Source organism: Ictidomys tridecemlineatus, chromosome 14, assembly GCF_052094955.1.
Source record: "Ictidomys tridecemlineatus isolate mIctTri1 chromosome 14, mIctTri1.hap1, whole genome shotgun sequence".
Classification (NCBI taxonomy): Eukaryota; Metazoa; Chordata; class Mammalia; order Rodentia; family Sciuridae; genus Ictidomys; species Ictidomys tridecemlineatus.
In genome coordinates, this window is record NC_135490.1 from 21008578 (window position 1) to 21023926 (window position 15349).

General features: G+C 39.7%; 1 protein-coding gene and 1 long non-coding RNA gene across 8 annotated transcripts in view; one reads left to right on the forward strand and one right to left on the reverse strand.

Annotated features, from left to right (window-relative positions):
- Positions 1 to 15349, forward strand: part of Palld (palladin, cytoskeletal associated protein) — a 219135-nt gene that overhangs the window by 122991 nt on the left and 80795 nt on the right. The window contains exon 1 of one of the 2 annotated variants that reach the window (XM_078030970.1): positions 13416 to 13567. The exons of the other annotated variant lie outside the window; for it this stretch is intronic. The gene's annotated coding sequence lies outside the window, so the exon portion shown is untranslated. Of the gene's footprint in view, positions 1 to 13415; positions 13568 to 15349 lie in introns of those variants that run through there. 2 annotated transcript variants of the gene reach the window in all.
- Positions 1 to 15349, reverse strand: part of LOC120892901 (uncharacterized) — a 143133-nt gene that overhangs the window by 109459 nt on the left and 18325 nt on the right. The gene's annotated exons all lie outside the window — the stretch shown is intronic.

The window sequence follows — 15349 nt, forward strand, 5'->3', positions numbered from 1 at the left end:
TGACCCTTTCTATCGGCTTTTTGTAGACATGTTCTTGCAAAGGTGTTTAGGAACTTGCTCAGTAGTAGCTGCAATCCTAAGCACTCTCTTGTTCAACATAGAGAAACACAAGTTGTACATTAAAAGCACCAGCACATCCCTTTTATGTCTGATTTATGAAACTTTTAGCTGGACACAATGAAAGTTTCTAAGACCATCAAAAATATCTTGAAACCCATTTAGAGATATATTCTGAATATTGAATTGTAATCATATCCTAAAAGAAACAATTCACCTCTTAACAAATTAGTTGAATATGCATTTGCTATAGTGTAAATTTTAAATACTTAATTGTTACTGAAGAAAATGTCAAAGGAGGAAAATTATACAAAGAAGTTGCCAGTGCTTACTTTAATATTCTCAATGTCATCTCTAAAAATGTCCAAAATGGTAAATAATATTTGTTACTAATAATATGTATTAACATTAATTTTTATTTTGGCACTTTTTTGTAGTATGGGTGGAAGGGGACTGAGGTTTGGAAGAAAAATTTCAGAATACTCCTAAACATAATTTGAACATGTAGTTTTTGTTATTGCTGTTTTGTACCACAAAATCAGCATTGAAACATTATTTTTCTGTTAACCAAGAAATCTATTTATGTCCATAGCTTGCAATAAATAAGGGACATTCATCCTGGGGCAGAATTTTTTTAAAATCCTCAATGATTCTAGTTACAACACTAAGGTAAGTGAATACATCTACCCTTCTATTCCCGTGCCAGATACAATTGGACCACCCACATCTGAATTAGAAACTACTAGAACATTGCCTAATGGTAATAGCAGAGTGTGAGTAGAGAACTGAGGACAGGGGCAGAAAGGGAATATCATAACCTACAGAAATGGACCACTACATGTAGATGGTTACCAATGTAATACACTCTGGTTCCAAAACAATATCCCCTTCAATTTAAATATTTAACATGCCACCTTTTTTATCACTCTTCTGGAGAATGTTAAGCTTACAAGGAAATGTTTATCATCACTAACACAGGATTAAAAATTAAAATGAGACACAATATTATATCCACAAATTAGCAGCTTTTAATAACTACACTGCATCCTAGCAATGCTTTATAAACTGATGTTATTCTTTAAAATTAGCACTACTATGGGAATAGGAAAGACAGTGGAAGGAATTGGACATAACTTTACTATGTTCTTATATGAATGCACAACCGGTATAACTCCACATCGTACACAACCACAAAAATGAAAAGTTATGTTCCATGCGTGTATGATATGTCAAAATACATTCCAGTGTCATGTATAACAAAAAATAATAACAAATACAAATTTTTGTAAAAAAAATTAGCAATAGGGGCTGGGGCTGTAGCTCAGTGGTAAAGTATTTGCCTCGTATGTGTGAGGTACTGGGTTCAGTCCTGAGCACCACATAAAAATAAATAAAGATACAGCATGTTCATCTACAACTAAAAAAATTTTTTTAATTAGCAATATTTTTCAAGAACTATAAAAATGGTATTTGGTCCTCCCCAAAATCATACTTTTCAGTATTTGCCCTGAGGAAATAATTCAAAAGAAAAAAAAATAGAAAAGCCTAAAAATATTCAGTGTAACTGTTTTGTTTTGAAACTTGAAGGGAAAAAAAAAAACCTAGGATCCAAAGATATAAAATGTTAATTCTTTTGTCTCAACCAGTGGAATATATAAGACTAGTAATGATTAAGACTATGGAGACAAAAACAGTAATGATAAATGATGTAATAATGCCAAAAAAGTTAACTTGTAAATCACACATTATTGGTATAAATATATTTTAAAGACTGGGGAAAATCATAATGTTGTTGGGTTATGCATAGGAATACAATTCTGTTGTCTTATTTGAATGTTTTCATAATAAGTATATTTTTTAAAAGACAAAGGAAAAGCCAACTGGCAAGAGGCAGTTTCCAGAGTAAGAAAGAACAAAGGCTTCAGAGTTTGTCTACACAACAAATACAAGTCACTAAGTTCTGTTTGTGCAGTTAATGATACTGTAACAGACTGTGACTTGTAGAGTTGTTGACGTACTAACTTGATATGTCACCTATTTGAAAATTACAAGGCTAGCTGTAGTTCTTTGGAGAGAAAAAACAGTAATGACAACAACACACACAAAAAAAATATATATAATTGCAGAGGCTCCAGGACTGTTTCTCTGTGATCCCTCCAGTATACCTGTGGACACTGTGAAGTGGCCAGACACTAGCACAGGAAGTCCAGGATTAAATGCCCTCACCAGCTGGGCCCCAATTTCAAACGATACACAGCACTCTCACAGGATCTCCTTCTCCAAGTGCTAAAGGCCCTAGGTAACAAACCTTGACTTGAGATCTCAGAATTCTCTGAATTCTAGCCTCGGTTCTCAAAGAGAATAGTTCATTTAACCTTGAAATACATCAGTTTCTGTGATCCCTCCGCTAATGAGGGTAGCTCTAAAGACTTCCACGTGATTAGAATGCATTTTACATAAACCAGCTCACTGGAATTCTTCCACTTACAAGGGGAAATTAATCAAGTCTTAAAACATTGTGCAAATTATTTGCATACTCTGGGGTCAAAAGCAGAGGAGAAGCAAAGAAACAGATATATTGCCGGAGAATTTTCTATAATGAGTTATAATAACTATTTAGTAATTATAGAATGTTAGATATAGTCTCATCCAGCCCCCTATGGTGCAGATTTGAAAACTGAGACTCAGGACTTGAAGTGGATTGTGCGAGATCTCACAGGGAGTTAATGGTAGAGCTGGATTATAGAGCTGGATATAATATTTAAGTCCCTAATGGATGTTTTCCTCTCTGGGTTCTACTTATCGCCCCTCCCTTATTGCTCCCCTCCTGTGGTAAACTTAAACGGCACTTCCATCAGCTTTGTTTTCAAGAACTAAGAATTTGAAGGAACTTTAGACAGGCCATATTCTTGACTTAAACAAGATGATACTTTAATGATTTGCTTCATCCAGTTAGTTATTGGTAGCAGCAAATGTGTTTCTCAGTAATAGCATAGAAATTGCTAGATGCTCAGAAGTGATGACATGCTGCCCTGTGCCAAGAGCTTTTGAACATCTCATTCCATCCTAGCAGCCCTCAGTGAGCTGTGCCCATTTTACCAGAGATGGAACTGAGACAAGGAGAGATTAAATAACTTGCCCCAGGTCACATACCTTTCAAGTAATGACAGGGATTCAGACTCAGAGCATGAGCTATGCAGCATGAAACTGTGTTACTTCAGTAGATGGTCCATGAAAGCTTTTGAGGATACATTTAAAGTATCCCAAGTAGATGGCAGTTCTCTTATAAATGACCATCAGTCTGAGGAAGAATTCCTTCTCTAATTGAAAACAAAACAAAACAAAATGATGGACTCCAAGAAACCAGGCATCCATCCAAGTGGTCATTTGCCAGTTTGAATATATGAAAGTGGTAATCACAGGACAACTTCAGAAAGTACCTGCATATATGAAAATTTGTGGGACATCATATACATACATACATATATATATATATATATATATACATATATATATACTCACACGCACACACACGTATGTGTGTGTGTATTATATTGATACTCTATACACAGATATAGATAGATCTCCAGGGAAGGAATCTTCTGGTACTATTCTTATTAAACGAGGATCCCAGTAAGAGTTCCTAAGTAATGAATGCCTCTGTATTGGTGGGGGTGGGGGTGTGTCCTGCCACATCTATAGGAACAAAGATTTGGCAAGTCAAATGCTCTGCTTGCTACAACTTCCTAGCTCCAAATAGCAGACATATAGCCATCCCCTTAATAAGGGACTCTTAACTCAGGCTCTTGGCCTCTGCTCTTACTTTCTCATGTCTTCAAGTGGCCTGGGGTGTTTAGTTGACTCTTCACATACAGGAATGATTTGAAGGAATTTTCTTACTCTATTCTATATCCATTCCTCTCCCCGAACTAGTAGAAAACAGACCAGAGTACCTCCTTTCAAGTCAAATTGCATGTTTAAAGCTATATGTTTAGAAACCAAATTGTACTAAAGGTAAAGCTAGAAATGGAAGTCCTAAATCCTCTATGGAATATTGTCTGGTGAATTGAGTTAACTGCGTATGTGTTATCTACCCCTTTCATCTTACTTTATAGCAATCAAATTTGAGGGGTTTTGGTCATTCATTCTCTTTAGCCAAGTATTTTGTGTGTATTCATGAATGTGTGTATGTATGCATATGAATAATAACATGTGTATGTATGTACATATGTTATATAATGCACACATATAAACATAAATATAAACATATACACATATATAGTTGTGTATTTAATATACTCATCATTTTATCTATTATATACATATTATAAAAATATACACAAAGAAAAAAATCAAAGGTTGAAATGAAGATAAGTATAAAGAGAAACTGTAGTATTCTTTGTCATCTCCCACAGAAGCTCTGCTCTGTGTACTACTCCAGTACCCATCTGAAGGGTTGGTGCAGAAGCCCTACACCCCATCAGGGTGGGTGATCCCTGAGCCATCAGCTGTAGAGAAATTTAGAGATCATGCCATCCAACCCCTGCACTGAACAGATTTTAAGGAAACAATAGACTGAGGACTTCTGCCTCAAGACCTCATTTCCGAGAGGACTCAGGACTTGATGAAATCTTTGGTCACATTTAAAATCTGAATGCACAGGTGATCCTGATGAATCAGGCTTAGGAATTATTTTACCAGGTAGTGTTTGGATCTGGTCATCTGGTTTGGTTTCGTTTGGTAGCAAAATGCCCTCTTTTTACCCTTAACAAGTTGGAAAAGAAAAGGAGAGCATTTCTCAGAAGAGGTCCGATGCTACTGAATCAATAGAAAGCTCTGGGAGAGGAGGCTGTGTAAATGAGAGAGTGGGTGACCCAGGGAAGCATCAGGAGTGGAATGCTGAACTAGAGCCACACATTCCCAGGTTGCAGCCTTCGACCTGGGACTAACTCGGTCTTCAGGCACAAAGTCCAACTTCTCAAAGCAGCAAGGATTTTGTTAAGCCTTCTAAGGGTAGCCACATGAATTCACTATTGTGTTTCACCTACGCTCTACTAATTCACTTTCAGTAGGCAGTTTTATTTTCCCAGATGTGTAGATTGTTCACAAGGGAGTTATGAGTAATTAACTCATAAAAGAAACGTCAAATGAATGAACAACTGCAAAGCACCTGTTGTTAACAGCTGATTTTGTCTCCTTGCTTAGATTAGAAAGAGCCTGAGAATACAAGACCATGTTTTCTTCTTTCAAAAATGTGTGACACCTACTGATTTAGGTTCACATAGAACACAACCATGAATAGAGAATAGACGGTATAGCTTGTCTTTATGTCTAATGAAAGGAACGTGTCAAAGGTTCAGACAAATGTCAGGACCTAAGATTGGAGCTTCGTTATGGCTTTCAGGGGCCTTAGGCACTTTTGTTTTTGTGGCTGTCTTTCTACATTAAAAAAAATATATATATACACATATATAGAGAGATATATGTTAGAACCAATATAAAGATTGATATCATCCAGGCCATATTCATTATGATATAGTCATCATTGCTTTATTCATTGATATTCATTTTTCCTTCTGAGTTTAAAAATGATTAAAACTGTTTTGTGGGACGGCCCAAAGTGTCGTGGGCCCTTGCCACTGAACCTACCATGTCTAATGAATAAATTGGCCTTGCCTAAGATGATGGACAAAGGCACTTTATAAAACCGCAACTGTCCTCATCTATTTTTACCCCTATTATAACAAAGAACATTGTTAATCCCCTCTAACTTCTTCTTTTCTTTTTCCCAATGCCTCCCCCTGAGCAATGGGCTCAAGGATCAGCAATCCCTTTCTCAAGTAAAACAACTTGGTCTGGAAAAGGCAGTGGGGGCCCCACTAGAATGCTCTAGCAAAGAGGCTCACTTGGGGCCTTTTGGTCATGGTCTGATGACCACACGGGGCAGGCAACTGAATCCAAAATTAATTCCTCTGTGATGTGAAAAGACTGCCTTCATTCTCTAAAATGGAGTCAACTTAACTGGATATATTTTTTTTTCAGATTAGTTTATTCATTGCTGGGCTAAAAAATTTTAAGTGTCATGTGGAGGAAAAGCAAACAAGGGAACAATGACGCCAGTTATGTCAAGTTTCTACTTGCACCACCCATAAAGGAAGTTGGAATAATATTGTCACTACCTATAAGCTAATGAACTAACCACAACCCTGAACAAAAGGATGCATATGCCTATTGTCAATAAATTGATCTCTAATGAGGTCTTTTGAAAAAAAAATTGAGGCAATTTACAAAGAGTTCAGTTTCTAAAGAGGCAGGATGGAATTTAGTCTTTCTTTATGGTTGTTTTGTGGTGGTACTGGGAATGGAACCCAGGTACACTCTACTGCTCTACATCCCAAACCCCTTTTATTTTGAGACAAAGATCTTGCTAAGTTTCCCAGGCTGGCCTGGGGAGTAGCTGGGATTACAGGTGTGCACCACCATGCACAGCTCAGAATGACACTTTTTAAAATGGGGTTCTACACTTCAGTTTCCCTCAGTGCAGTCTTCTCTCTTGAACTCTATTCATGAATTATATTTTATTAAAATTCATTACATATTATAAAAAAATAGCCACTTGTAAATATAGATGTCTAGTTTCACTAAACATAGTACATTGAACCAAAGTTTAATGTGAAGAATCTCATGTTATATTCCCATAAATTTCCTGGAAATAATTTAACCCTTTCTAAAGTTACTAAAAACAAATAGGCAAATATGATGTACTGATATAAGAATAATGGTCTTAACTCTTGGGAACAATATGAATATTCTTTATATTTATGAAAGACTTGGGTAAAATTTTTTAATTTTCCTGCTTTGAAATCTAGTACTTTACTGTATCAACAGTGACCTAGTAACTCATGTAATGGGCCCATAACAGGCAGTAACAGTATTATTAAGTTGATGATTTTAATTGCCAATCATATAAACTAACTATCAAATGAATTCATTCCTGTGTTAACAATTATCTCCTCTGTGGAAGGAGGGTCAACATCAGGGATTTTTTTCTACATTAAAAATACGTCCAGCCAGGCGTGATGGCAATTCAGAAGGCTAAAGCAGGAAGATTAAAAGTTCAAGACTAGGCTCTTCAACTTAGCAAAGCCCTAATCTAGTGAGACCCTCTAAATAAAAATTTAAAAGGGCTGGGATGTGATTTAGTGATTAAGCACTCCTGGGTTTGATCCTTTGTACCAAATAAATAAATAAAAATAAATAAGTAAAAATGCATTCATTAAATTTTTATTTTTAAAGAAAATTTCCCCATTTCTTTCTCATTTCACATTGCCTTACTATACTGGAGTCTAGGTTTGTACCCTTTATTTTATTAAAGATATATACTGCAAAATAATCTCACAATTTTCTTAGTAGTAAGATAATTTTGCTACAAAGCCTTTAATTGCAGCACTCAAACAAATCACTATATATGTCCCTAATGATAAAAATAAAGTACTTCAGATAACATAATTCTGTTAAATTGACCTAGAACAATTTATGATTCAAGAGAATGAATACTCAAGTTTAGTATATGAGGGGCTTGGTGGGGAAAAGGTGTTTTAGTTTTTTTCTTGTTGCTATAACAGAATACCACAGATAGGCTGATTTATAAAGAAATCATGTTTCTAGAGACTGGGAAGTCCAAGGTCAAGGGGCCAGCATCTGGTGGGGCATTGTCATTGGGTCATCCCATGGTAGAAGGCAGAAGGGCAAGAGAACATACATACATCTGTGATGACAGAGAGAGAGAGAGAGAGAGAGAGAGAGAGAGAGAGAGAGAGAGAGAGAGAGAGAGAGAGAGAAAGATGTGTAAACTTATCCTTTTATCAGGAGCAGGCTCCCATGATAACTAACCCACCCCTGGAATAACACTCCTCCCTCACAGCCTAATCACATCTCCTTAACCTACCTCCGGATCCTACTGCAGTGAGGATTAAGTTTCCAAAATGTGCTTTTGGGGAGACACATTCAATCACAGCAGGCATAACAGGTTTCAGAGATGACAAGTTTATCCAAGTGAAGGAAAATAGACCAATTCTGTCCTTCCTGTAAACACAGCTCCCTATAAATATCCTGTTGGAGTCCATGGTTTCCTCTGCATTTACTTCTTCAGTTGGTAAAAGCAGCTCCATTACTGAGGTAATTTTGTTTCCTTATATTTCTGTGAGTAGCAATGGAACGAAGGCTGATCTTACCCATATGTGTCTCTTATCCATAACTTCATGAGTTGCCACTGCAATGTATATAAAATGTGTAATCCTAGCCTGATAAGGCTGTGTTTATCTTTTACCAATTGCTACATTTATAAGACACAGCTCAAGGTTTTACTTATATAGGATCTGATTATAGTATTTTGCCATTTGCTCAGGAAAGTTACATGAAAAGACAAATTTCTACTTTTAATTATGCCTCTCAGTAATCCACATAAAATCTGTGGAGGATCCCATCAGAGCCAGCAAAACTCATTTGATTTGGAAAAGTGTCCTCAAAAGTGAGTGAGATCTTTCTGTAGATCAAGGTGGACAGGTCTGCTTGCCCACTTCAGGTCATGTAGACATTATTGTTCACAATCTCACTTTGCAATAATAAATCATTGATTTACTAACAGAGATCCCAGTATCGGGGGGTGGGTAGTGAATTTTCTATACATTTGTATTTTTCACACCAAATTTATATTCCTTGGAGTTTGGGCTCTGGAGTTAATGATGTACATAACAGTCCTTCCACTTGCCTGCTCTATGTCCACGGGTAAATCACCTAACCTCTCTATGCTCCCTATCCTCCATGTAGGGAGAATAATATTAGTAGTGATACTGTCACATGACTCGTACAATCAGATAAAGTGGAAGAGTGTCTGTGAAGTGGTTGGCATAGGAGCAGCTCAAGTGAAGTTCAGATTGTTACATTTTACTGTGTTCTTAATTAAATACTCCTTTAAAAGAAATCCCTGAGGTTAAAAGCAGAAGAAAACCAACCTTCCCCTCCCTGCAAATGTGGTATGGACCAAGCACTATGCCAGGTGCTTCACTGGCAGCAGCCCACTGAGTCTTCACTCAAGGTCACGGAAACAGTCTGTGATTGACACCCCCCCACACCCCCCCACCCCCGTTCAGCTCCACCCTTTCCAGGACACCCCTCCACCAGGCAGTCTCTTCAGGCCCCTCCTGGCTCTGATTCTGTGAGTTCCCTGTGGTCATTTGGGAGGTTCAAGGTTTATTTTGCTCAGACAAACTCAGTCTGTTCTTTTGTTTACCAGCTTCCACAGCTGCAGACCTGCTTGTCAGGTTCCCTCTGACCCGGTATTTTATGTCCACTGGGTTCCGGTCACATCTCCACAAAGTACCCCATTTCCCCCCCACCCCTTCCCCCGCACCTTATCCTCTCTCCTTATTCTTAACAAAAAGTTATGTACAAACCAAAGAGCCAAAAAGTTTTCTTGGCCAATGGACTATACTAATTTGTTTTTATGTTGAAAGTATGAATTGTCCTTGGAGGTTTGCCCTTTGCCTCCTCCCGGAACTGTCTGGATTCGTGATCAAATAATGCACGGGGCTTAGTCTCTTCAGAAGACCCACATTTTGACTTTTAAAAGTTTCCTACTCTTGTTAAATAATTATTAGCTGTCATTATGGAAATAAATGTGATTCACATAAATGTTATACTTAATGACAGAGTCTAAATTCAAGGTGGTCCAAGATTTTTCAAAAGCTTATATTTTTTAAATGAATGAGATAAAAGCTGATCTTAAAAACATTTCTACTCTCAGACACCTTTTCCTAAAAGTAACATTAGTTGGAAACAATATCAGTTAAAATCTTTAATTAATCTACTATTTTCTTAGTCTTGTTCTTGTTTGCTGATTGGGGTTGGAAGCCCTTGGAAAAAATAGTATCTACAAAACAAGCAATGAGCATGCAGCCAAAACCTTTATACCCTTCAAAAATACAACAAGAGCTAAATCAACAAGTTTTCAAAAATAATGTCAAGGCACCAGAAGTGAATGGAAATAGATCCTGATGCTGAATTGATTTCAGAACATCTGTTTTACATACCATTGATCATGACGTGTAAATACATAAAGAGGCCTACTTATAGAAAATCTCAAGTTTTGGTAATTTGTAATTAATATTCTTTTTAGAAAAATGACTAAGACATCTTCTCAATCCTTTGATTTATATGAAGCAGCAAAAGAATGTGAATAGGTCTTCATATTAGGTAGGTAGGTAGGTAGGTAGGTAGGTAGGTAGATTGATTTGGTCTTCATATTTAAGTTAGAAAACATGGTTAGGCAATGTAGACTTTGGGTAATAGTTTTTTAGTGGACCTTGGTCAGAAGACATTTGCCTGATTGGTTAACAGTATCAACTTTATAAAGTATTATTACCCATATTGAAGTTTTTGAAATAGATGGAGTATAATACCTGCCAGCGGTGTTGTGTGTATGTGCATGCATACAGATTTATCTTCAATTTGGCTTCGTTACTGAGATCTTCTTTTCTCAGCAACTACCATTTGTTTTTTAGTTTTCTTTTATTGTTTAGTTTCTAACCACCTGTTTCACTGTTGTCATCTGTGAGAACATGAAAAGAGAATGATAGAACAATTTCAATACCTTTAGCCATTCCATGTTCCTCCCCAAACAATTGCAAAATTGAGCAAACTGCTTTATCCCAAATTAAATTTGCATTTTTGAAACCATAGATCCATGAGCCAAAGTGCGCTGAAAGTATAGCTTCAGCTGAAGTCCTAAAGCTGACCCTCTGCCAAAAACCTCCAGAAGGCCAGAGGGAATCCATGATGGCAGCTCTGGGGAAATAAAAGTTTATTGTGTATTTGTTCTCTGCCCTTTCATTTTACCTTAAAACCATAGAATTCCAAGTTTTAACTTACGGGAGAATGAAGAAAAAAAATCTAGAGGGAAGGTTGTGGATCAGGGTTTGCACTATGCAGAGGAGGATGGAGTATTCTGTTTGAAAGCTTGGCAGACATTCTCATCGGTGCTCCTAATACTGTTTTAGCAATTCTGGGACTTGTCCAAGGTGATGGCTCAGATGTATCCACACCTCCCACGCTGCATGCATAAAAACTTGGAAGTTGAAAACATTAAAATATTCAATGCTCTGTATAAGTGCCTTAAATCCTCTTGGGTCAGTACTGAAAAGTGAAAACTGATCTACATGACTGCTTCTTTGCCTGCACCCGTAGTAAGAAATAGGCAAACAGAGACAGCAGATCTCATGGATCATCTTGCAGCAGCCACTGCAAGGGAGCAGGTAAGTTTTCTCATGTAATCCATGCTCCCAGTTTAGTCCACCCTCTACCCGCTTCCCGTGGCCACTATACACCGGAGGTGATGGTAGTAACTGATGCCTCTCTGTTTATTTTTTCTGTGCTTATATCATAAAATCACAAAATTTAAATCCATAATTTTAAAATTCATTAAATGAATCCCATGACTGTGGAATAAGAAAGTTTCTGAATTCCATGTCAAAGGCACAGACCATAAGTCCTTGCTCTTGTTTTGAAATAATCTTGGTGTCACACTGCAGCCCATAAGAAAACCCTGTGAGTGGCCAAGGGATGTCATTGCTTCTGCTCCTAACGGCCATTTGACATGGGAATCAGCAAAGTACAAATTCAAAGAAAGGCAAAGTTAAATAATGGAATGCTGTGGGGTTTTGGTTGTTGTTTTTTTTTTTCCCCCACTTTTGAAACATTTTCCCTCAGGTCAATAGAGATGTTGGCCTTTCACCCTCTCAGAAATTGAAGATGATAAGATCTTCTGTTATGCCTAAAGATGGCTGCAGCATATTGTTAGGCTTAAAAAAATAGGATGCAGAATCATATGTAAACAATGATCTAATTTATATTTTAAATATGTGTTTAGGTTTACTTACAAAAGTCTCGAAAAATATACTCTAGGCACTTAAAATGTTTATCTCTGAGAATAGAAATACAAGGAAACATTCACTTTTGGCTCATTGTTTGAATATCTAATAATCATTTTTGCCTCAAAATTAAAATATTTCTGTCTGGGGAGGAGGGTGGAGGGGAGGCAGAGAAAGAGAAAGAAGAAGAAGAATCTGGCTTAGAAACAACTCTAGAAACCCTAATGTCAATAGCAGTAATGAAGTAAAATTACTAGACCATTCAAGCTAGTGATGCACTAACAATTCTGATAATTGGCATTTATTGTCATTTCCTTGGTGACTATTTTACAAAAATGGCCTGGCACAACAGTAGGTTCAATAAATTTAGGTATCTTCACTCATTCATTCCATTGACAGTTTATTGCATGTAAAAGCTTTGGTCCTAGTGAGCAAAGAGCACACACACTAGCAGGTACAGGGCTGAAGTGTACTAACCCAGCTACTAGAGGGTTATATACAGAGCCCAGCGTCCTTAGCTGAGTTGGTGAAAGAAGTTGGTGATCTGGATTTAGGTCTAAGCCCACAATCTGTGATAATTTCTACATAAGAAATTAATTCTGGAATTGAGTCCATTTCCTCCTTTAAAACACTTCTACTAAAGAAGTCCCCGTGTAGAGTGTAGAGGTTTAAAGCAAGGGACTCAGACGTCCAACAGTTTATAGCAGAAAAAGGAGCTCAGAATGGCAGGGTAGAGGCTGGGTTGATAAGATGTTTCTAAATGAGAGTGCCACACACTTTTAACCCTAAGGGTTCCTGTGTTTAGTTACTCATTGATACGTGGAAGAGAGTTAACTAATTCATAGAAACTAAGAAATGATTCGTTGTCTTTTTTTTTTAAAAAAAAAAAGAAACATGTTATGGCATGATTTTTGCTCCTGGATTTAAATGCTGCAGATTAGTTTGCACCATACCTGCAAATCCTGCACAGGGGGGGTTGGCCTCTCCCCACCCACCCCCATCCCCAGCCTCCGCAGTTGCATTCCCTTAGGGACGCTTGCATCCCACCACCAGCTTATCATTCCTTCCTCCTAGAATGCCCTGGGGTCGTATTTGTATTTATTGGACACCTCTTTTTAGTCTGTAAGGCAAAAAACAGAAACGGGAGAATTTTGTCCATAACAGAGAGCCAATATCTCTATTGGCTTAGAAAAGTTTAAAAAAAAAATTCTTTCCCGTTATCAGTTGTCCTTGAAAGTTCCAGGAAAACCTGATTTATAACTTGGCTGCCCTGTGGAAGGGGCTTTGCAACCAGAAAGATGCACAGGGATGGATGAGGTTAGGAGAAGGGGGCGGGAACCTCCTAACCTGGGGGCGGCTTCCCAGGCCCCGGCCACGCCTCCTTTCCTCTCTGCTCGCGCGGACTCTTATTTTGAAGCACTGCAGACAGAAGCGGTCGGAGGCTCACTGAGTCACCGAGCGGCGTGGCGCTATATAGCGCGGGTACCTGCCGGGGCCGCAGCCCGGAGCCTGCAGCCTTGGCTCGCTCGCACCCGCACCCACGGGAATTAGGGCACAGTGGGGGCGCGGCACTGAGACCCGAGGTAGGTGCAGGGAACCGTCCTTGGCGGGTAGAAGTGTTTGAATTAAAGGAATTGGAGGGTGTGAAGTGGCCGGCCAGTGGGGTGGAGTTTTAGAAGCGGGTGGGGGGCGCGAAGCAGCTGCTTCAAACAGTCCCCACCCAGCCCACGGCTCTTCCTGGAGCCCCCTCGCTCACACTTGTGTGACCTGGGCACAGACCTCTGAAAGCTGAGCTCCAGATGGGAAGTTTTGCATCTTTTTAACGAGGTCGGGCTGGAGAAGATGCTTTGCCTGCCACGGATGATCCCCTCCCTCTCTTCTAACTTCTCGGACCCCATCCCTCGCTCAATCGTGGCCCTACTTCTGGAGGGCAGAGAAAGCGGGGCTGCCAGAGATTTGGGGGAGGGGGCGGGGTGGAGGTTGGGAGGGGGAGATGACCTCATTCTCTGGCAGCTGGTAGAGAGGAGGGGTCCATCTAAGCCCAGCCGGGGATACTGCGCCCGCAGCCCTCCTGGATCCTAGCCTCCTCTCCCTCTCTGGGATATGCACCCCACATTGGCGCCATTCCCAGAAAGTTTGCTTATAACTTGGGGGTCTTGCGCCGGCCGGGTGCTGTGCCCGGCGCGCTGTAGGTGCGTCCTGCTGGCTTGCTGGTGAGCTGCCAGCAGCGCCCCTGTCGCAGCCCCCGGCCACTGCTTTGTTAGTGCATCCCGGCCCAGCCAACTAGAGCCAACTACAGATTCTAGGAACAGCCAGACTGGTCCTCTCTGGAATGATCACAGAGCTCCCCTAGGCCCGGAGCAGTAGCCTGGAGTCTGGGGGCTTCCCGCCCATTGCCTTCTTAACACTGGGGGTGGCTTTGTCCCAAATGGTGAGTGGCCCACACTCCAGAAAGGAGCTTGGTTGGTCTCGCTAGAGCCGGAGTTGAGCTTGGGACTTTGGCTGTTGCGCTGGAGACTGAAGGGGGCGCACTAGGCAGGGCGGTGAGTTGGGTCTCCTTGGACTGGTCTCCTTGGATGCATCATCTTTCCTTTCTGCTGAGCTAGGTCTTGCACTAGTCGCAGGCCTGGACACGCCAAACCCCGTTTACTGGTCTTCAGATCTAACAATCAGACCTGGGAGTCTCCAGGAGCCCGAATTGGCTCATCTCGATTTGGGTGTGCAATCGAAGAACTAGCAGGAGGAAGACAGAGAGGGCACACCAAGTGTCTAGAGCTCTGAGAACACATCTCTGAGGAAGCTGCCTTTGACCCTCAGACCCTCACCATCGACCCCTCTTTGCCCCCACCAGCCAGGCTAAGGGATGGTCTCACCAGCTTCAGAAACTGCCCAGCCCGGCTGTAAGGACATTTACTTGATTTGTGTTATTAAGGCACCTGTCCTGTCTCAATAACTGCCAATACCTAAGGGCAAGTTGTCCTGCTCTTTGTCAGGGATTTGGGGTTGCTTCTGCAGTACATCTTTCTTACTATCTCTTTCCATCTCACACTAAAGAAGGTATTTTTTTCCTCAAGACTTGGCAGGCTTGGTTTAGTGATAAGAGTTCTGAGGGAATTTTATTTTTTTCCCTTAGGTGGTTTATAGTGATTGATAAAGGAGATAGATAGGCCTATGTCTTGAAGAGACTATAAGGCTTGTAAGTTAAATGGTTAGTACATCCTTGAACAATAAACTTGTAAAAGTAGACAAGAACTGAATAGTCAACAGATTTTTCTACTAATTCCTACACTTCATTTTCTAAAACTAATTCTTCTAATTTTTTTAGGGGGGGGGTCTTTGGAAACAAGTGTGGGGGTGACTTGCCC